General features: G+C 44.5%; 2 protein-coding genes across 2 annotated transcripts in view; one reads left to right on the top strand and one right to left on the bottom strand.

Moving 5' to 3' along the window:
* LOC309544140 (C4b-binding protein alpha chain-like) overlaps positions 1 to 15,080 on the bottom strand; it is a gene marked incomplete at its 3' end in the record, with an annotated part of 145,323 nt that extends 130,243 nt beyond the window's left edge. Inside the window, exon 1 of the mRNA XM_082243031.1 lies at positions 15,013 to 15,080. The remainder of the gene's footprint in view (positions 1 to 15,012) is intronic.
* A 5,245-nt stretch (positions 15,081 to 20,325) lies between these two features.
* The window catches only part of HMGCS1 (3-hydroxy-3-methylglutaryl-CoA synthase 1), a 367,459-nt gene continuing 365,090 nt past the window's right edge, over positions 20,326 to 22,694 (top strand). Inside the window, exon 1 of the mRNA XM_082251656.1 lies at positions 20,326 to 20,430. The gene's annotated coding sequence lies outside the window, so the exon portion shown is untranslated. The remainder of the gene's footprint in view (positions 20,431 to 22,694) is intronic.

The raw sequence follows: 22,694 nt of genomic DNA, 5'->3' as shown, positions 1-22,694 counted from the left end.
CTGCACTATACTTGACATCAGAACCTGCTTTACCATCACCTGCAACTCTCCTAATACTACTTCCAGTGCTCACCATACAATAGCCTGTCTCTCATCTATACATCCTCATATATTCTATCCCTCCATTAAACATCTAATTAAGTATATATATAGTATATAACAGGCTGTGCACTGTGATGAAGTCCTGAGAGTTGGATATGTTTGTTCAACAGAATCTCTACAAGGCTACTGAGTGTAATAATTCTGCAGCTGCAAATCCATCCACTAACAAAAACGCATGAATGTTACACTGCTACTCCTTCCGAGTATGGCGATACCACATGTGTGAGACTTTTACACAGCCTGGCCACAAAAAGAGACTCCACGTCCAAGAAGCACCTTCAGGTGTTCTAGGAGCATAAATACACATAAAACTTTTTTACTACCTATCACACTTTTCAAGGCCCTAGAGCACCAATACAATGGAAAGGTCCACAAAATGACCCCATTTTGGAAAGCAAACACTCCAACGTATATTCTATGAGGCATTATGGATGGGTCGTTTGAACGTGTCATTTTTTTCCACAAGTTTTTGGAATATGTGGGAAAAAAATGAAAACCTTTTTTTTTTACACAAAGTTGTCAATTTATAGGATATTTCTAACACATAGCATGGAAATAGCAAAAATTACACCCCAAAATACATTCTGCTACTCCTCCTGAGTATGGCGATACCACATGTGTGAGACTTTTACACAGCCTGGCCACATAAAGAGACTCCACATTCAAGAAGCACCTTCAGGCGTTCTAGGAGCATAAATTACACACATCATTTTTGGACTACCTATCACACTTCTAAAGGCCCTAGAGTACAAAGACAATGGAAACACCCACAAAATGACCCCATTTTGGAAAGCAAACACTCCAACGTATATTCTATGAGGCATTATGGGTCTTTTGAACGTGTCATTTTTTTCCACAAGTTTTTGGAAAATGTGGGAAAAAAATTAAAACCTTTTTTTTTTTTTTACACAAAGTTGTCGATTTATTGGATATTCCTAACACAAAGCATGTATACAGCAAAAATGACACCCCAAAATACATTCTGCAACTCCTCCTGAGTATGGCAATACCACATGTGTGAGACTTTTTCACAACCTAGCCATATAGAGGGACCCAACATCCAAGGAGTACTATCATGCATCCTAGCCACTTGCCTAGGCCTATTTTTGACATTTGGTGTTTACAAGCTAAAATCAGTTGTTTTTACTAGAAAACTACTTAGAACCCCCAAACATTATATATTTGTTTTTAGCAGAGACCCTAGAGAATAAAATAGAGATTATTGCAATATTTTTTATCACACCGTATTTGCGCAGCGGTCTTCCAAACGCAATTTTTTTTTAAAAAATTCACTTTTTTTAATTAAAAAATAAGAAACCAGTAAAGTTAGCCCAATTTTTTCCATAATGTGAAAGATAATGTTATGCCGAGTAAATAGATACCCAACATGTCATGCTTCAAAATTGCGCATGCTCACGGAATGGCGACAAACTTTGGTACTTAAAAATCCCCATAGGCAACAATTTAAAAATTTCTACAGGTTGCCATCTTAGAGTTACAGAGGAGGTCTAGGGCTCAAATTATTGCTTTTGCTCTAACGATCGCGGCGATACCTCACATGTGTGGTTTGAACACCGTTTACATATGTGGGCGGGGTTTCCGTATGCGTCCGCTTCTGCGCGCGAGCTAACGGGGACAGGGTGCTTTAATTTTTTTTTTTTTACTATTTATTTTATTTATTATTTTTTATTTTTACACCGTTTAAAAAAAAAAATTGATCATTTTTATTTCTACTACAAGGAATGTAAACATTTCTTGTAATAGAAATAGGCACGACAGGACCTCTTTTTTTTAAGATCTGGGGTCAAAAAGTCCTCAGATCTCACAAGTACACTAAAAGATAGAAAAATAAATAAATAAATAAATAAAATAAAATGAAAAAAAAAAAAAAGGGACCTTTAAACAACGTTTGCCGTAGCTCCGGTCTTCCAAGACCATAGAGTCGAGTGAGGGCAAGCTTGCCCTCACTCAACATCCTGTCCATGAGGATCCGGGACCGGATCGTTTTCCCCGCTGCCGGCGGGTCCGGTACAATGGAAACTGGTGTCTTTCCTAATTCCTCTTTTGCTACACACCCGACACTTTTTTTGGCGTCTTCTTCCGGTTTCTGATGGTGGGATATGGAAAGGGAAATGGCGCTCATGAAGTCTGCTGACACAATCCGAACGAATGATTTCTGGGGGGGATCCTTGCTGGTAAATGAGGGCAGTGGCAATGTCTTCAATAAACTGGAGGAAGGGGATTGGTGTTGTTGTGGACTTTTTATAGGTGACAAAGGCATTGTACATGGCCAAATGGAAAAAGTACATTGCAACCTTTTTGTACCAAAAGAGGGTCTTTCGTGTCGGGAGATAGGGCTGCAGCATTTGATCGTTTAAATCCCCCCCCCATTTACTTATTGTACTCGTGGATGCAAGCAGGCTTTTGAACGGAACCGCGTCGTCTTAGAATTTCCACTGAGGTGTCATCGTGGATGGTGGACATGAGGTAAACGTCCTTACTATCCCTCCACTTCAAAGCCATTACCTCCTCGTTCCTAAGGCTTGCGGATTCCCCAATTCGTAATTGAGTGGTGATAAGACTCTGCGGGAAGCCCTTCCGGTTTTTTTCTTACTGTACCGCAGGCCAAGGTTTTCTTCAGGTACAGGTGGCGGAAAAGGGGCAAACTGGTATAATAGTTGTCCATATAAATATGGTACCCCTTTTGCAGCAATGGGAAGGCTAGGTCCCAGACAATCTTCCCACTTACTCCCATGTACGTTGGGCACTCAGGGGGCTGGAGCTCAGAGTCTCTGCCTTCGTACACGCGAAAGGCGTACACATATCCCGTTTTGCTTTCGCAGAGCTTGTTTAGTTTTAAGCCGTACCTAGCCCTCTTGCTGGGAATATACTGCTTAAATGCCAGCCGGCCTGTGAAGTGGACCAGTGATTCGTCCACAGCGATCTTCTGGTCAGGGACATAGACTTCGGGGAACCGTCTAGAAAAGTAATCAATTAGGGGGCGAATTTTGTAGAGTTTATCGTAATTGGGATCATCTCGGGGAGGGCACTGGGAATTATCGTTGAAATGCAGGAAGCGCATTATAGCATCATAGCGGGACCTGGGCATGACTGAAGAATAAATTGGCATGTGGTGGATGGGTTTGGTGGACCAATGTAATCAGGGCCGGTGCAAGGATTTTTGGCGCCCTAGGCAAAATAAAAATTGCCGCCCCCCCCCCCCCCCCAAAGCACAAAAAGCCATAATGTAAAATAAAGTGCAAATTTTAATAGTTTAATACAAAACATTCTGAAAGTGCAATACAACATATAGTTGTTAAGAGAAAAATACACGCCACACATTTTTACTGCGGGTCTGCGACAGGCTGGCCCTCAAGCGCAAAACGGCGTAGACCTACGACGGTCGCTCACCTGCAGCTATGAGCTGTGAGCACCTGTAGTCCCGGTTCACATTTGTGCGATGCGGGAATTCTGCGAATATGCAGCGTGATCCCGCATCACATCCGCACCCCTGGCAGTTCACACTGCCATATGCGATACGCAGGGGGGGGGGTGTCAATTAAAAGTTAATGACACCCCCAGATCAGATTGCATCTCGCAGTGCAAACTGCATGGCTGATTTTGCACCGCACAGAGATCGCATGTAATGAAGGAGCAGTGCGCTCCGAATTACATGCGATCTCTGTGATCGCACAAATGTGAACCGGTCCTAAGTGCCGGTTCACATTATTGCGGCTGTGGTGATCGCATGTAATATCGGAGCGCACTGCTCCTTCATTACATGCGATCTCTGTGCGGTGCGAGTTTAGCCATACACTTTATATGGCTAAATTCGCACTGCACCCGCAGCAAAGACGCACAGGACCCTTTTTTTTCAGCCGCATCAGGATCGGATCGCACAGTGGTTCACACTTGTGCGATCCGATTCTGTGCTAACTGTAAGGTCTGGTTCACACTTATGCGATGCGGGAAGGCTGCGAATATGCAGCGTGTTCCCGCATCGCAAACACACCCCTGGCAGTTCACACTGCCATATGCGATATGCTGGGGGTGTCAATGAAATGTTAACGACACCCCCAGTTTGATCGCATATCGCAGTGCGATCTTGCAGTTCGCACAGGATCGGATCGCACAAGTGTGAACCACCATGCGATCCGATCCTGATGCGGCTGAAAAAAGGGTCCTGTGCGTCTTTGCTGCGGGTGCAGTGCGAATTTAGCCATATAAAGTGTATGGCTGAATTCGCACTGCACACCCGATCGCATGTAATGAAGGAGCAGTGCGCTCCGATATTACATGCGATCGCCGCAGCCGCACATATGTGAACCGGCACTAAAGATCGCACTGTGATATGCAATCACACTGGGGGTGTCGTTAAAATTTCAGCCCTGTGTATCACATATGGCAGTGTGAACTGCCAGGGGTGCGTTTGCGATGCGGGAACAGGCTGCGAATTCGCAGCCTTCCCGCATCGCATAAGTGTGAACCGGACCTTAGGCAGAATACAATAGGGAGCCAAGCACAAGACAAGAGAAGTAGAGAAGATTTTTTAAAACAGCCACAATAAAACAATTATACTCCATCCCAAGGATAAATGTAATGTTACCCCTCCCTCACCTCACTGAATATAGCAATTTAAAATGCACATTTTCACTCACGTTTTATGCGTGTTCAAAATGGCACCAGGTGGTCGGACAGGTCCTCTTCTCCTGGATGGATCTTCTTCCTTCTCTATCTTCCTGGATCTGGGGGTCTGGCCGGGGGCGGGGACTGGACTGGTCCTTCTTGCACTATTGCATCTGAATCTGCTGCTCCTCTGATTCAAATTGTGTCCTTCCCGCTCTGCGCCCGCCCGCTCTCCTCCCCCCGCCCGCTCTCCTCCCCGGCTCCCCCCGCTCTCCTTATCGGCAGTACACCGACTCCCGGCCCTCCCCCCGCCCGCCCGACGTCATTGGCAGGGCAGGGGGAACCTCCACAGCTCCACTGCAGTGATGCAAAGACGTGCGGCGCTGCCTGTCACAGTCTCTATGTGTCACACAGAGAAAGACAGAGAGAGACATGATGATTGATTTGAGCCGCCGAGGGCGCCGCCGCCCGCCGAGGCCGAGCCGATCGTACTGTTAAGCAGCACAGCAGCAAGAGGGGCGCCGGCATACAGTCATTGCGGACAGGACAGACAGTGCAACTTGGTGCAACAAGTAGAATGCTGGCGCCCCCCTGCTGAGTGGCGCCCTAGGCGACTGCCTGGGTCGCCTTACAGGTAGCGCCGGCCCTGAATGTAATGTTCTGGTACCTCTGGTACCCTTATTCCACTATCCAATTCCGTGTATGCATCCCACCATTCTCTTCTGGTAGGTGCGCATACACCTTTAAGACCGATGCTGTCATCACTGAGCGCCGCAAGAGCGGCTATTTCAAACGCCGGCGTTCTCACTCACATGTTCGTTCAACCTGCCTTGAAGCTCATATGCTTACAAGCGTACCTCGCTGTCGGAACCTCGCTACTGATCCCTGTATCCCGCTACCGGATCACTCGCTCATACCGAACCTCTCTACTACTGCTTGCTATTAGTGATAAGTACCCCGCAGGGGAATCCTCCATAACCTTCCTACTAAGCTTACACTATCTAGCTCTGCATATTAAGGACTGTTACTATCATCTGCACTGTTGTTTAGATTGCTAGCTCTTGAGCCTACTAACATCTATCCTTGCACTGGGTTAGTCTCTCCTGTATGTCATCTGCTATCCTACCACCTACTACCATACATGATTGCTAACCTATCTGCATCCTACCTGTTACCATCTATACTCTCATGAACATTTCTCTCAAGTGCTTGTCCTATTGTCACTGTTCATACCTGTCTCTTCAGCTCATCACCACTATACTGCTATATACATCTATCACTCCAGGAACATCTTATTGAGTGTGTATATTTGTATGCTGAATCAGACAGACCACAGTGATGAGTCTTGGGAGTTGGAATTGGTATTTCAACGTATCTCTACATGACTGCTGAGTGGAGTTTTTCTGCAGCTGCAAATCCATCTTGTTTCAAAAAACGCAGGAGCGTTACAGATTGAACGAACCTAAAATGGATTCAGCAGATTTACCCACTCAAGTGACACAATTAAAACAACAAGTAACTGCGTTAATACACGCTCTTACTGAATTAAAAGAAGACAATCAGGCTCTGAAGCAGCAGGTAACCCGTCTATCACAACTTGCCGCTGCTCAGCCCCCTGAACCCAAAATAAATCCTCCTCTAGTGTTTACAGGTGATCGCAAAAAATTTTGTGAATTCAAAAACGCATGTCAGTTACTTTTCTTGCTAAAACTTCGTACCTACCTTACTGATCATATCAAAGTCTGTACTATTATTTCATACCTAACGGGTGATCCACGGGCCTGGGCAGACTCTCTCTTTGAGAAAAATGATCAGCGTCTCAACTCCTATGCTTTATTCCTAGCGGAACTCGCTAGTCTATATGATGACCCCAATAGGCAGAGTACTGCCAATATTCAATTGAGGTCCTTGAAACAAGGTAGGAGACCTGTAGAAGACTTTGTAGCAGAGTTCAAAAGATGGACCCTTGATTCAGGGTGGAATGATACATCTCTGAGAACTCAATTTAGACTCGGCCTATCAGAAGCCGTTAAAGACGAGCTCGCCCGAGCGGATTTGCCGGACACCCTGGATGCTTTGATACAACTCAGTATCAACATAGACAGGAGGCTGCGAGAAAGAAAGGCTGAAAAAATGGGAATGCCATTGTCCAGTCCTTCTCGGATTTCGGCCGTTGACCCTACTCCTATGGAGGTAGGAACCATACGCCCACCTTTATCAACTACTGAAAGAGCCAGGAGACGATCCAGTAATCTCTGCTTGTACTGCGCATCCCCGGATCACATGATAAGCGTCTGTCCCCTTGTCCGCAAAAAAGAGGGTGAGTGTTCACATGTCCTCCTAGGGGGATTGACAACTTCATTTACTAACCCTTATCTTTTTGTTCGTTTGACATTGCAGTGGGACCAGACTAGGATTACCACTAAGGCCATGATCGACACAGGATCTTGCGGAAATTATATCGATATACGTTTTGCTACTTTAAATAAAGTACATATTATTTCAAAACCCAAGCCTGTCTCTGTGAGTCTTATTAACGGTATTCCATTATCTTCTGGCCCAATCACTAATCAGACACAAGCACTCCTAGTCACCACTAACGAGTCTCATACGGAGACCACTACCTTCGACCTATTATCTTCGCCCCACTTTCCCATTGTTTTGGGACTTCCCTGGTTACACACACATCAACCAACCATAGATTGGAAGAAACGGACCCTAACCTTCCTCTCTTACTATTGCGAGAGTACGTGTAACCTCCCGTCTTATGAAAAGATCCTGTCTGTGGTGTCAGATGAGATTGCACCACTATGCTATCAGGATCTGTCCGAAGTTTTTCTTGAGAAAAATGCTCAAGTACTGCCTCCCCATAGGGATTATGATTGCACTATTGATCTACTCCCAAATAGTAAATTGCCTTTTGGTCATGTTTATCCTCTTTCGCAAGATGAACTTTCCCATCTCAAGGAATACTTGGATGAGAATTTGACAAAAGGTTTTATTAGACCTTCCACTTCTTCCACAGCTGCAGGACTTTTTTTTGTTCGCAATAAAGACTCAAGTCTCAGGCCTATTATCGACTATAGGCAATTAAACGCCATTACAGTAAAAGATCGCTATCCTTTGCCGCTTATCCCTGAACTCATTGAACAAGTGCGTGGAGCTACCTACTTTTCAAAATTGGACCTGAAAGGGGCATACAATCTAATCCGAATCCGTGATGGAGATGAGTGGAAGACAGCATTCAGAACCAGATACGGATTGTTCGAATATCTTGTAATGCCATTTGGGCTATGTACCGCTCACGCAGCTTTCCAACGATTCATAAACGATATCTTTAGAGACTTACTTGATGTCTGTGTTGTGGTATATCTGGACGATATACTTATTTATTCACGATCCTTGTCTGAACATATAAAACATGTAAGACTTGTGTTATCCAGATTACTCACACACAATCTATACGTGAAACTAAAAAAATGCTTATTTCATAAAGAAGAAGTATTATTCCTAGGATACATCATATCCAAAACAGGAATCAAGATGGATATGAGTAAGATATCCTGTATTCAGGATTGGCCTATACCAACCACCCGCAAAGCACTACAGCGATTCCTTGGATTTTCAAACTTCTATAGGAAGTTCATCAAGAACTTCTCTGCCATTGTGAGACCTCTCACACAACTCACAAGTATTAAGAAACCATTTAAATGGTCAGATGAAGCAAATGAAGCTTTTCGCTTGTTAAAAACAAGCTTTACCTCTGCTCCCATACTACGCCATTCAGACCCATCCCTCCAATACATTCTGGAAGTAGATGTGTCAAATATGGCAGTAGGAGCAGTACTCTCCCAACGACCAACGAATACTTCACCACTCCATCCAGTCGCCTTCTTCTCTAAATCTCTAAGCAGCCCAGAGGTGAATTACCCAGTGGGTGAAAAGGAACTGCTTGCTATAAAACTGGCTCTGGAGAATTGGCGACATCTACTTGAAGGCACCCGATTACCAATACTCATATATACAGATCATAAAAATCTTCAATATCTTCAGACTAACAAAACCCTCTCCCACCGGCAGGTACGATGGTCACTATTCTTCCTAAGATTTAACTTCCTAGTGACCTACACACCTGCAGACAAGAATAAAAAAGCGGATGCGCTATCACGATTAACTGAAGATAATTGCTCCGAAATCCCTTCCGTTCCTATAATACCCTACAAGCGTATTATTGGGGTTGTCCGTTCCTTGAAGGAAGAGATTCTGCACAGTATAGGTTTGGATTCACCTCCACCACAACTAAGTGCTGATGCAGAAGGCTTCCTCTACTACAACGACAAACTCTACATACCCCCTACTATGCGCACCAAGATCTTGGAATTGTCACATGATGTGCCTATGGCAGGACATATGGGTATGACAAAGACCCTTAATTTGCTTACCAGGCAGTTTTGGTGGCCTGATATGAAGACATTTATACAGAAATTTGTCTCTTCATGCAACGTCTGTGCCAGGTCCAAAATTGACACTACAAAACCATCCGGTCTACTATGCAGTCTACCAATACCCCAGACTCCATGGGAAGTTGTGTCCTTGGACTTTATAGTAGAACTACCACCTTCCAAAGGATTTAATACCATTTTAGTGTCAGTGGACCGTCTGACAAAGATGGCACATTTCGTTGCTATTCGCAGACTACCTTCGTCCAAACAAACAGCGGAACTACTGATGAAACATGTCTTTAAGTTACATGGAATTCCAAAAACTCTTTTGTCTGACCGTGGATCACAATTCATCTCCAAGTTTTGGCAAGAACTATGTCACATACTACGAATTGAGCGAAAGCTCACTTCTCCCTACCATCCTCAGACCAACGGACAGACTGAAAGAGTCAACCAGTGCATCGAGCAATATTTACGTTGCTACACATCATACCTACAGGATGATTGGGTGGATCTTCTCCCTCTGGCAGAATTTGCCTACAACAACGCAACCCACAGTACGACCAAACAGAGTCTGTTCTACTTGAACTATGGGTTTCATCCCACTATTCTTCCACCACGCATCCTTCCATCAAGTAACCCAGTAGCCTCAGACTATCTTACCCAAATAAAAGACTCTCTGGGTTTACTCAATACTACCATCTCACACGCTCATAGTCAACAAAAAAAGTACTATGACCTTCGTAGAAGACCTTCTCCTCAGTATGCTATTGGGGACCTCTTTTGGCTATCAACAAAAAACTTAAGATTAAAGATCCCTAGCAAAAAGCTTGGGCCTCTATTCTAGGGACCCTTCCCAATCAGGAAACTCATTGGAAAAGCTGCAGTACAGCTCACATTACCAACAGACCTCAAGATACATCCCATCTTCCATGTGTCGCTATTGAAGCCCCATGTTCCTGACCAAGGAATAAGGCCTACCATCCCACCTCCACCTCCTGTACAAGTTGAAGGCGGAGAAGAATATGAGATAAAGGAGATTCTGGATTCTCGTATCCACAGAAGAAGACTCCAATATCTAGTACGATGGAAGAACTATGGGCCCCAAGATGACACCTGGCTGGATACCTCTGATATACATGCCCCTAGGCTGATTCACAATTTTCACGCGAAATACCCGGAAAAAACAGTTCTAGAGGCCTTCCGGAGCCGGCCTGAAGGGGGGGGGGGTACTGTAATGTTCTGGTACCTCTGGTACCCTTATTCCACTTTCCAATTCCGTGTATGCATCCCACCATTCTCTTCTGGTAGGTGCGCATACACCTTTAAGACCGATGCTGTCATCACTGAGCGCCGCAAGAGCGGCTATTTCAAACGCCGGCGTTCTCACTCACATGTTCGTTCAACCTGCCTTGAAGCTCATATGCTTACAAGCGTACCTCGCTGTCGGAACCTCGCTACTGATCCCTGTATCCCGCTACCGGATCACTCGCTCATACCGAACCTCTCTACTACTGCTTGCTATTAGTGATAAGTACCCCGCAGGGGAATCCTCCATAACCTTCCTACTAAGCTTACACTATCTAGCTCTGCATATTAAGGACTGTTACTATCATCTGCACTGTTGTTTAGATTGCTAGCTCTTGAGCCTACTAACATCTATCCTTGCACTGGGTTAGTCTCTCCTGTATGTCATCTGCTATCCTACCACCTACTACCATACATGATTGCTAACCTATCTGCATCCTACCTGTTACCATCTATACTCTCATGAACATTTCTCTCAAGTGCTTGTCCTATTGTCACTGTTCATACCTGTCTCTTCAGCTCATCACCACTATACTGCTATATACATCTATCACTCCAGGAACATCTTATTGAGTGTGTATATTTGTATGCTGAATCAGACAGACCACAGTGATGAGTCTTGGGAGTTGGAATTGGTATTTCAACGTATCTCTACATGACTGCTGAGTGGAGTTTTTCTGCAGCTGCAAATCCATCTTGTTTCAAAAAACGCAGGAGCGTTACAACCAATAAGAATGCAGCTCATTTTTTTTTGTAACCCCCATATTGATTGTAAGGCCCAAAAACACTTTGAACTCTTCTACTGTTAGGGGTCTCCATTCAAAAGGATGGGAATGATATGAGGTGGGGTTGTTCTCGATAAACTGTTGGGCAAAAAGATTTGTTTGGTCCACAATGTTTTGAAGGAACTCCAAAGGGAAAAATAAATTAAAAAAATCAATCAGAATAAAATTTTCGGTGTTGACCTGCAAACCTGGCTGTGCTGTGAAGGGGGGGATTGTAGCTGACCCAGAGCTAGAAGGCAGCCACAATGGGTTTGCCAAGGCATCCGGAAGCTGCATTTGGGCTCTTCTTCTTTGGGGCTGGTGTGAAATCCCAGTGCTTGTACTGGGCATTTCCTCCTGGGGTCCAGCGCCGTTGGCGTTTGCCGATTGGCCATTGGCGCTGCTGGTGTCTGCCTGATTTTCAGTGCGGCGTCTTTTAGGCCGAACTTCTTCCTCCTCCGATTCAGTGCCGGATGTAAAGCCTTCAAAGGGCTCAAATTCTGAACCAGATTCAGAAATTGTTTCAGCGTCGGAAGGTGAGAGCTCCCCGCTGCTCTTACTCATCATGGATATTATTTCACAGGCCTCTTCGGCAGAGAAAACCCTTTTGGACTTTGACATGGTGGCTGTATGAAGGGTGACAGGTAATCGGGTACTTTGCTGGGCAGGTGACAGGCAGGTGACAGGTACTGATGAGCAGGTGGCAGGTACTCGGGTACTCCAATAGGCAGGTGACAGGTACTCGGGTACTCTGATGGGCAGGTGACAGGCAGGTGATAGGTACTGATGGGTACTGATGAGTAGTACTGATTCTGATAGGTGTTACTGATGGGTACTGATGATCAGTACTGATACTGATAGGTACTGATGAGTACTGATGGGTACTGATGGGTACTGATGAGCAGGCGGCAAGTACTCGGGTACTTCAGGCGTCAGGTACTCTGATGAGCAGTTGGAAGGTACTCGGGTACTCTGATGGGTAGGTGGAAGGTACTCGGGTATGCTGATGGGTAGGTGACAGGTACTCGGGTACCCTGATGGGCAGGGAAAAGGTACTCGGGTACGCTGATGGGCAGGTGACAGGTACTCAGATGGGCAGGTGACAGGTACTCAAATGGGCAGGTGACAGTACTCTGGTGACAGGTCCTCTTTATTTTATGGGGGCAATCAGGGCACAGTAATAGTGACAATACTCTCACTGGTAACTCACTGTTTGCTGATCTCCTCACACTGGATCGGTGTGTGAGGAGAAGAGCCTGGTAACAGTGAGTTACCCTCATGTTTGTTGACATTTGTGACCGGCTGTGATTGGACACAGCCGGTCACGTGGTAAAGAGCCAATTTCATTGGCTCTTTACCAAGATCGGGGATTGGCTCTGTCCAAGGGACGAGCCTCGTCCCCGATCGCTGCTCTGCGCGCCCCCGGGGGCGCGCATTGCAGAGAGAACGAGCGGCTCGTGCTTGAGCCGCTCATGTGATCGGCTGTGATTGACACAGCCGATCACGTGGTAAACAGCCAATTTCTATTGGCTGTTTACATTGATCAGGGATGGGCTATGTCCGAGGGACGAGCCTCATCCCTGATCGCGCCGCTGCGCGCCGCCGGGGGGGCGCGCACTGGCAGCTAGAACGGGCCGACGTCATATGACGGCCGCCCGGATCCGTACAACCACTATGCCGACGTCATATTACTATGACTCGGTATGGAAGTGGTTAATTTAGTAATGTAATCCAATAGGATTACAATATATCAGTGTGTTTGTGTGTTTTACTTTTTGTATTTGCCGTCGGGAACGGAAGCCGGGCACACAGCATTAGGCGGAAGATCCGGCCGCTATACACTGCCGGAATACATTGCGGGATCCCGGGGACAAGGTAAGTAACCTCTTTCAGATCCAGCGACTTTTCCCTGGCGGTACCCCGAGTGTGGCTCGGAGTTACCGCTAATGGCACTGAAATTCCACCCCGAACCACATTCGGGAATACCGCCAGGGAGCTAAATTAGTGTTCATCCCCAGTATGTGCTCCAATCATCCACATACATTAGTGATAATGTGCTTTTGTCCCTTTCTGGGGATCTATTTTATGCTGTTTCACTCCTTTGGTGGCAATCTTGAGTTTAGAATCCTCCTTCTCTTACACTTCTCTCCATACGCCCAAATCATAAGGAGAGAAAGCTGGAAATAGTGTTTTATCTTTTAAAAACAACCAGTTTATTAAACACTAAATTTCAAAACACTTACATTTTCCTGGTGCTTAGAGTGCACCAAACTGTAAAAAGCATTCAGTACTCACAGTGTGGGTATAAGACAATCAGACAGTATATCCACGGTATGCTCACAATGCGTGCCTCAGCGTGACGACAGATTGGCCCCTCCCCTAAGCATTACGCCACAGGGTCACATGGCTTCCTCAGAGTGATCCCCCTGTAGTCTTATAGTACTCAATAGCATAACATAACAGCGTGCAATTCACCTTTCAATGCAGTGACCAGCGTACATGCCCCCTTTCAATGCAGTGACCAGCGTACATGCTCCCTTTCAATGCAGTGACCAGCGTACATGCCCCCTTTCAATGCAGTGACCAGCATACATGCCCCTTTTCAATGCAGTGACCAGCGTACATGCCCCCTTCAATGCAGTGTGCCCATAACCCCCCCCCCCCCCGAGACCAGTGCACTTACCTGGAGCAGCCACGGCGACGCCTTCTCTTCAGTGTCCCGGCGGCGGCTTCTCTGTCTTCAATCCCCCGGTGTCTCCACGAGTCCTCCCGCTCCCGCCTCCTCCTCGGCCAATGGCATGGAGTTTGCCTTGCGGCCAATCAGGACGCACTCCCTGATTGGCCAGGAGGAGGATCCGTGTGACAATGGCGAATTTTCATTTGCTATTGTCACACAATGTGTAGGCTCAGGACGCACTGCTCTGCGCCCCGGGTCCACCCTGTGCATCGCCCTATTAGAGAATCTGGCTCTAATCAGGTGATGCCAAAAAAAAAAAGCCCCATTGAGCATGCAGATTAGGGGGCCGGCCGCATAGATAGGGGGGGCGGCGCCCCTGCGCCCCCAACGCACCGGCCGCCACTGGTAGGATGCCTTGTGAATAATCTATCTCTGGGTAGTGGGACCAGTTAATGTTCATGTAGTTTTGTGAATACAGAAGAGCCAATTGTAAATTGTATTACCAATGATTTTAAACTTATGTTGATGTGCATAGCACGTACGGTATATATTGTGCATGTTATTATGGGGTAAGCCCATTTATCCCCAATAGGCTCTGAATGCATATCTACACATCAATAAACACCTAATCCTAACTCACCGCCACACACACATGTAGACTCGTGCTTTTCCCTGCAGCAAAAAACAAAAAGATCACCTGCAATTTTTGATGTTGAAGCATGAAGTTGAGCAATACATTGCCCACTATAGGTGTAAGTACGCCCTCCCCACAGTTACTATTTCTTGATTAGACCTAACTTCATTGTCTTTGGTTGTCAAAAAAAAATATTTCACGTACAAAAGAATGGAATACCAAAGGGAAAATTTAGAAAACTGTCAAATGTAACTGAAAACGACTATCGCGTCTTGCTTACTTATTTCTTAGCTGCTTGTAACTAATTTTCCATTGGATCGGCAATTACCTACTTCTAATAAAAAAAAAAAAAAATATATATTTATATGTTCTGCATCTGGAATAAGGGAACATGAAATATGTATAAATACCAATCTTCATCTATCAGCTCTAAATAACTAAGAAGAGCATAAACCTTACCTTGTGGAAAGCTCCACTTTCTCCAGCGAAATGGGGGCCAATACTTTGCCGTCACTGTTCTAAGTAGAGTGTGTCAATATATCACCTGGTCAATGCACTGAATTCTCTGTTAATAATTACACTTCTGTTTTACTAAGTTTGTTTTAAAACAATACACCCATGGCCAGTGTCTATGTTTACCGTATACCTGCAACAAACAATTTCGGGAAGTTCCCTCACCAGGATGACCTGTACGTAACCTGGATGAAGTCAGTATACAACGTTTTTAGTACTATTGTGTATGGTCGCAGAATCTCCAAAATGTAAATCGCTCAACTGCAATCATATATTGTAAACTTTTATGTGTTTGGCATTTGGAGACAAGACAAAGGTGCTTGGTGCATCCAAACTTTATACTCAACACCTCAGAGAACTAACATGGTGCTAAACCTTACCAGCTACTACAAACATCAAGACTATATACCTTGTTCTGGTTAGAGTTGCCACCTTTCCTAGAAAATAAAATGGCAGTGGTAATGGATGTGGTTTGTTGTGGCTTTGGAAGGATCTTACATTAATATAGGATGGCCACAACTGACAACGGATCTTGTTATTCCCAGTTACAGTATATGTGGTATGTTCATAGCCTGAAATAAAGCAAAAATGTCATATCTGTGTAGCACTACTCCCTTGGGAGCTGCTGGTTACGGGTTCCCCTGGGTTACCATTAGCAACAGCACGACAGTTCAACATTTTCCAAGTGATTTTGGCTCAGTCAGGAAACAATCTAGGAGTTTTGGTTTTTGTGTTTTTTTATTGAGAAATTGGATGGGAGAAGGGAATGATTGGGATACTCCAACTTGTATAACTATGCACAATTAGCTGGGACAACTGAATAATGATGAGTGCGGCTAGGCTGCTGTCAGTAGCAGTGAAGTAGTAAGAAATGAACTGTCTGAGGTAAACTGTACTGTATTGCAGAACAATCTTCAGGGCCCTTCCTGGCACCCCCTTTGTTCCTATTATTCAGGGTCAACTACACGGCACCCCCTTTACTGTACACTTCCTGTGTGAGCTAGCTCCTTGATCCCCCTGACTTCTCTGGAGTGGCCCCCCTTCCTCGGCAGACCCTTAAGCAAACCTCCTGGTACTCATGGACACTGTTTTTCCCAAAAGACTCTGCCAGCAGCTCCACTGTCAGCACTCTGGATCCTCTGCAGCTCAGCTCCACTCCTGGTCCCTAGGCCGACTGCCTGAACCACCTTCCTCACACCTGCAGGAGGAGAGACAGCCATCCATCTCCTCCTGGGACTTTGCTCCCGCCAAAAGACGCCCTGTCACATGTCTCCTCCGTATTTATGGTCAATCCCAGGATGCATTGCAGGAATGCCCTCCCACTGGGACTGCCATAAAACATGATGTGTCACTGGCTAGGTTTCCTCCACTGTCCAACAAGCTCCCTTATTGGATTCAGTGGGGACACTCCCTCAGACCCAGTGAATTACACCTGGAAACATGTGACAGGCAAACTAACAGATCAGGCTCCCCTGATAAGCAGAAGGAGCATAGATGCTTTTACCTAGAACCTACCTGACTAGGAGGGTGCTACATCCGTTATAGTAAATTTACATAATGGTATGTTAAAATATAGTTTTGTGAACAAAACAGCAACCCGTCTACATATCAAGCTGAAATTAATATTGCACAATACTGTAGCTTTGAAGGCCCATTCACACCAGCAGCATTAGTTTACCCATTGCACTCCTATAGAAAAAACAAGGCAAGTTGCTTTGGTGTACACTGAAAAAAAGTAGCACATGTTGAATTTTTGTACATTCTAATGCACCATACATGTAGCAGTTCATTATGAGCGCAATGGCACACACTGTGGTGTGAATGGGCCCTGAGTTATGTCAGAGAGCTGAAAGGGACATCAGAGATAGGAGATTTTAATTGCTTTAGTCAATGCTTAACCAATTGCCAACCAGCCGCCAAAATTTTACTATGGCACTTCTGCTCTATTGCACGAAACGACGTACCTGTCGTTTTGTGTAATAGCCATTCTGTCACAGATGAACACAGGGATCATGTGCTCCTGTTGTTCAGGAACACAGATCTCTATATTCATCTAGTAAGTACAACCCCCACACAGTTAGAAAGCATCCCTTAGAGACACAATTAACCCTTTGAATGCCCCTGGTGTTAACCCCTTCCCTGCCAGTGTCAGTAGTGGAAAATAAAATAAATAAAAATGACATAAGTCTTTCCCCTAGTTTGTAGACGCGATACGTAACTTTTGCACAAACCAATCAATATACACTTATTGGAATTTTGTTTACCAAAAATATGTGGCAGAATACATACAATTGCCCTGAAATGATGAAAACATTTGATTTTTAATTTTTTTTTTTTATTGGCTGTGTTTTATAGCAGAAAGTAAAATATATACAGTATATATATATATATATATATATATATATATATATTTTTTTTTTTTCCTGAATTGTTGCTCTTTTGTTGTTTAAAGCGCAAAAAATAAAAACCGTACCACCAAATACCACCAAAAGAAAGCTCTATTTGTGGGAAAAAAGGACAATTTTATTTGGGTACAGCATTGCACGACCGCGCAATTATCAGTTAAAGTAACGCAGTGCCGTATCACAAAAAATGGCCTGGTCATTAAGGGGGTAAGAAGTGGTTAAATAAGAGTTGTTGGAGTAAAATAGACAAAAGGAGGGCAAACATATTATCTGTGGTGGGATTTTGCAAATCATTTAAACAATTACTTCTGTTCAGTTTTCTCAGAAATATATTGTACTAACAATACCAAGTTGAAGAATAATATTGATTCTAGTAATGATGATTATTTTTTAGGATTTCTGGAGACAGAGGTAGCAGAGGAACGGGCTCAGTTAAAGCATAATAAAGCAATAGGCCCTGATGATATTCATCCCAAAGTTCTACGAGAACTTCGAGGTATAGTTGTTGAACCATTAACAGATATTTTTAATCAATCTCTTCTAACAGGAGAAGTTCCCCATGACTGGCAGACAGCTAATATTGTACCTATCTTTAAGAAGGGCAGAAGATAGAAGCTGGCAATCACAGGCCAGTGAGTTTAACATCAGTTGTAGTCAAGTTAATGGAATCAGTCCTGAAAAGAAGGATAAATGATCAGGTAAAAATACACAGCTTGCTTGACCCAAAGCAGCATGACTTTACTGAGGGCAGATCATATTAGACTAATCTGATTGCATTTTTTTTACTTTACTACCAATGTTTTGGACGAGGGAGGTGCTGTGCCATTGGGAGTCCACAGGGGGGCCAAGTGCCCCCCCTAAAATCTCAACTTCCACTTTAAACTAGTTGTTAAGCCGCTTTATATCATCCTGTTAGGTCTGTTTAATAATCCTGTGCGCCGATTGTCTGTGTTTTAAAAAAATTAACTGTTCTTTACCCATTTTCAGAGCATCAATTGCCGCTCACGTGACCTACTGGCTCTTTCCTCTCCCTGTCTGACAGCTGCCTGCAGTGGGCGGGCCCAAGGATTCCCTGCTGACATCAGTTGGGAGGGGAGGAGGAGAGGCTGAGAGGAGAGAGGTGGCTGGTCACGTGAGCGGTGATTGGCACTCTGAAAACCGGAAAGATTGGCTTATTTTTATAAAAACACAGATACAGGGGCACACAGGATTAATAAACAGACTGTAGACAGGATATGTCTATTTAAATTAAACTACAGCAGCAGGAGGGGAGGGGGCGGGCACTGACACAGGAGCAGACAGGCAGGGAGGGAGGGGGGGAGAGAGGACAGAAGAGTACAGGAGGGCTGCAGATGAAGGATGCACGTAGACTGATCATGGTATACCATGGTCAGTTTACAGAGTGGAGGACATAGCCAGGCAGGATCAGCCAGGTATTTTAGGTGATAGAATGGGCCAAATTACACAGCACACGCACTATGCAGTATAACATGTTTTAAGGGAACAGGATCAATTTATTTTTATTTTTTTAAGGTTAACAAACGCTTTAAAAATAAATTCTGCCATTTCCTCTTTAAAAATAAATACTCGCAAATCGCGGCTCACGGGGTGACTGACTTTGCTTTCATGACATTGTTGAAAAGAGGGGGAGCATGGGTGACTTTAAAATAATGTCCCTCCTGAAAAAAAGTTCTGCGGACGCCCATGACTTGATCTGCACGTGTTGCACATGGTAAAGAAGGTTGTCTGCAACATACGCGTTAAGGTCATGCTGCACCTCCACCCCCAGATATTTAAATTTAGAGACCGTCCGGAGAGGGGCAAAAGGGACAACAAGAAGGGCACCCGGTCCAAGAGGAAAGAGCAGTGATTTCTCCTAATTCATGCGCACTCCAAATTGATTAATAATAGCAGATATAGTAGGGTATAGTCCGCATAAATGGAGACACGTTCCTCCCAACCACCCATGGGCAGCCCCTGCAATGTCTTGGAGGAACGGATCAGACAGGCCATGGGTTTAATCACCATGGCAGTGGTGGACTAGATTACCTGTCATGTTTGTATTGCTGTATTTCTCCTGGTGACCATTGTTACTGAAATTAAAAGTGAATTTTAAAAAATCGATTTTGCCATCAGAAAAGGCATAGAGAAAATGTGTGCCTAACAGCAGATTTTCCTCACTTTGGAGAAATTTTCTCTAACTTCCTGTTGTGTCTATAGGACTGATAATTAAAGCAATAGTAAAGTCTGCTTTTTTATTTATACCTACAGGTAAGCTTATAATAAGGCTTACCTGTAGGTAAAGTAAATATCTCCTAATTGTACACCATTTAGGACATATTTATTTTAGGAGCAGCTGGTGAAGTCGCCTCACATTGGTTACATTGGTTATATAACCACTGACTTTTCATTATGGCTTATTGATTTCAGAGTTTTTGAGGAATTCTCCTTCATTAGATAATCAGTTGGTTTAGGTGGTCAAAGGCTTTTGATTTAGGACAGTGGAGTGTATCTCTCTGACAACCCATAGATGGAAACATTTCCCTAATCTAGTTATACTCAGTGTAATTATGTTATGGGTAACAGATACCCCAAACGTCTGTGATGTCTGCGCTGTTATACATTACATTCCCCAGAATGCTGAACTGAGAATTTTTTAAATGTAGAATTTAATCCCAGTGAACCTTACTAGGTGTCTATCAGATTATATTTTCAAGGTGCATCCTTTACAAAGAAAAAGAACCAAAAGGTTAAAGTAAGGATTTCATCACCATGGCACGTAAGTAATCAAACAAGTTGTTCAGGGACATTTCGTTTAGATGAGCCACACTGCTGTCACAACCAAGATTTATAAGGTATTCCTAAACTATGGGGGTTGGGACAATAGAGGAAAACAACATTTGGAAACAAGAGGCTGTTTGGATCAAGAAATTACCGGTACATACTTTTTGTCCTAAAGGTAAAAAAAAGAGAAAATGACATTTTCCAATTGATATGCTTTTGTGATTATCATTTAAATGATTTTTATTGTGATACATTACTGTTATATATTTTATTTCTTATAGACTTGCACACATTTTAATTACAGTACTATATTGTTTTTATATGAAGAGACAGCTGAACTTTGAAAGAACTATCTAAACAATAAAAATATTGTCGATATAGCGGAGCCAATATAACGCATGTGGCAATTCCTACAATTATTTGCACACCCACAGTAGCACCTTTTGATGGTGTGTTAGTATCCATAGAAAAAACTGACCGAACATATGGTAGATGATATTCATACACAGCAGTTACAACAGCACTTATGTAGGTTACAGTTAGATACTTACCTCTAGATCCTGTGTTGCGGTTTTTGGAAAATGAGAAGCCTCAGAACGTAGTAATGTCGAGCTTCCCATCGGCTCTGACAGCACCAGTTATTTTACATATACTGGACCAGAGTAGTGAAGCTGACACCTATTGATTAGCTGTTCTTCATGGGTGGTGCAAAGGATTCCATATAATTCTAAATGTTGCAATCTGTTGAAAGTATTTTAGAATTTAATTATGTAATTGCTTTCTTTTGTATTTCGAAATATGTATCATCGACTTGGATATAATTCTTTCTCAACTCCAGATGACGGTGCAAGTACTAACAACACCAACTGTATTAGTTTTAGATCCAGACAAGCACTGAAAATTGAGTCTGGTGTTTACCATGTAAAGCAGTAGTTGAAGTTTGTTGCCTTTGCAAGTATAAAGTAAGTGCACTTGTATATGACATTCATTTGTCCATTGTATCCGTAAAGCATGTATTTTGAAAAACTGAAAAGCTGTAAAAACATCTTTTCTTGAAAGACCTCACAATCTCTTGTAAGGCTACTTTCACATGGTCCGCATTCCGTTGTGGACCGTTCTCTGCTCAGCGGGGATCGATCCGCATCAATTTATACTTATCTTCTCTGTGCAGTTGGTTTTGCACAGGGCAGCCCAGATCCTCCTTTTCTCTTGTCCCTCTTTGCTGCTCCGCCCCCCCCCCTCCTGTAGAGTGCCCCCCACAACAAGCAGCTTGCTATGGGGACACCAGAGCCAAACTGCAGCTCTGTGTGTCCATTCAGACACAGAGCTGCCCTTTGGCCCTGCCCCCTTTTTTTCCTGATTGGCTAACAGTCTTTGATTGAAAGCTCTCTGCCTTTACAATTCCTTTAATGCATTCTATGCATTAAGATGAATGGCTTCTGGGTGCAGCTCCCCCAGCCCCCCCCCCCTTATACTTATTCGAGCTCCTTCTCGATCCAGCAATGTGCATGAGAGCAGAAGCTCTCCCTTGTCTCTCTCCTCTTTGGCTCACACAGCAGAGGGATCAATTGACTCCTGCTGCTCTCAATCACAGCTAGTGAGTCAATGAGGAGAGGGTGTGGGGTGGGGCTGAGCCACGCTCTGTGTGCGAATGGACAATGTCCATGCACAGGAGCGTGGCTCGGGAGCGAACCTGCTTGAGTGCTCCCATAGCAAGAGGTTTGCTATTGGGGGCACTCGGTAAGGGGGAGGAGTCAGAAACACTGACGGGGCTGCTCTGTGCAAAACCATTGCACAGAGCAGGTAGGTATAACATGTGACGCATCCTCCTAGGTAGGTGCTAGTAGGTAAACTTTAGTTTGCTCCATCTGCTTATTAGGGGAGCCTGATCAGTAGTTAGGCCTGTTACATGTGTCCATGTGTGATTCACTTGGTCTGAGGTAGTATCCCCACTGTGCCCAATAGGGAAGCCTGTTGGACAGTGGAGGAAACCCAGCCAGTGACACACAGGCTTTGTAACTGTCCCAGAGGGTTGGCACAGGCAGTAGTGCATACTGGGATACATTATAAAAGCCAAGGGCACATGTGACAGAGTGTCTTTGGGCGGGAAGCCAGGTCCCAGGAGGAGGGTGACGGCTGTCTCTCCTCCTGTCTGCATGGAAGATGGTCACAGGCAGCCGGCCTAGTGAGTCAGAGGTGTGGTGCTGATCTAGGAAGTCCAGTGGATGCTGACAAGGGAGTTGAAGGCAGAAGCAACCCAGGGAAAAACAGTGTCCATGAGTCCCGGGAATCTTGCCGGGGGTCTGCCCAGGAAGGGGACCACTCCAGTAGAGTGTCAGTGGACAGGAGGTCAGCACACACAGCAAGTGAGAAAGGGGGTGCCAAGTTAGAATCTGAAGAGTAACCTAAACAGGAGTTCAGATTCATCTTCACTTCAGT

This window comes from Pelophylax lessonae, assembly GCF_965119305.1.
Source record: "Pelophylax lessonae genome assembly, chromosome: 1".
Taxonomy (NCBI): Eukaryota; Metazoa; Chordata; class Amphibia; order Anura; family Ranidae; genus Pelophylax; species Pelophylax lessonae.
Note: the sequence above shows the minus strand (reverse complement) of the source record. Positions and strands in the feature narration are given on the sequence as shown.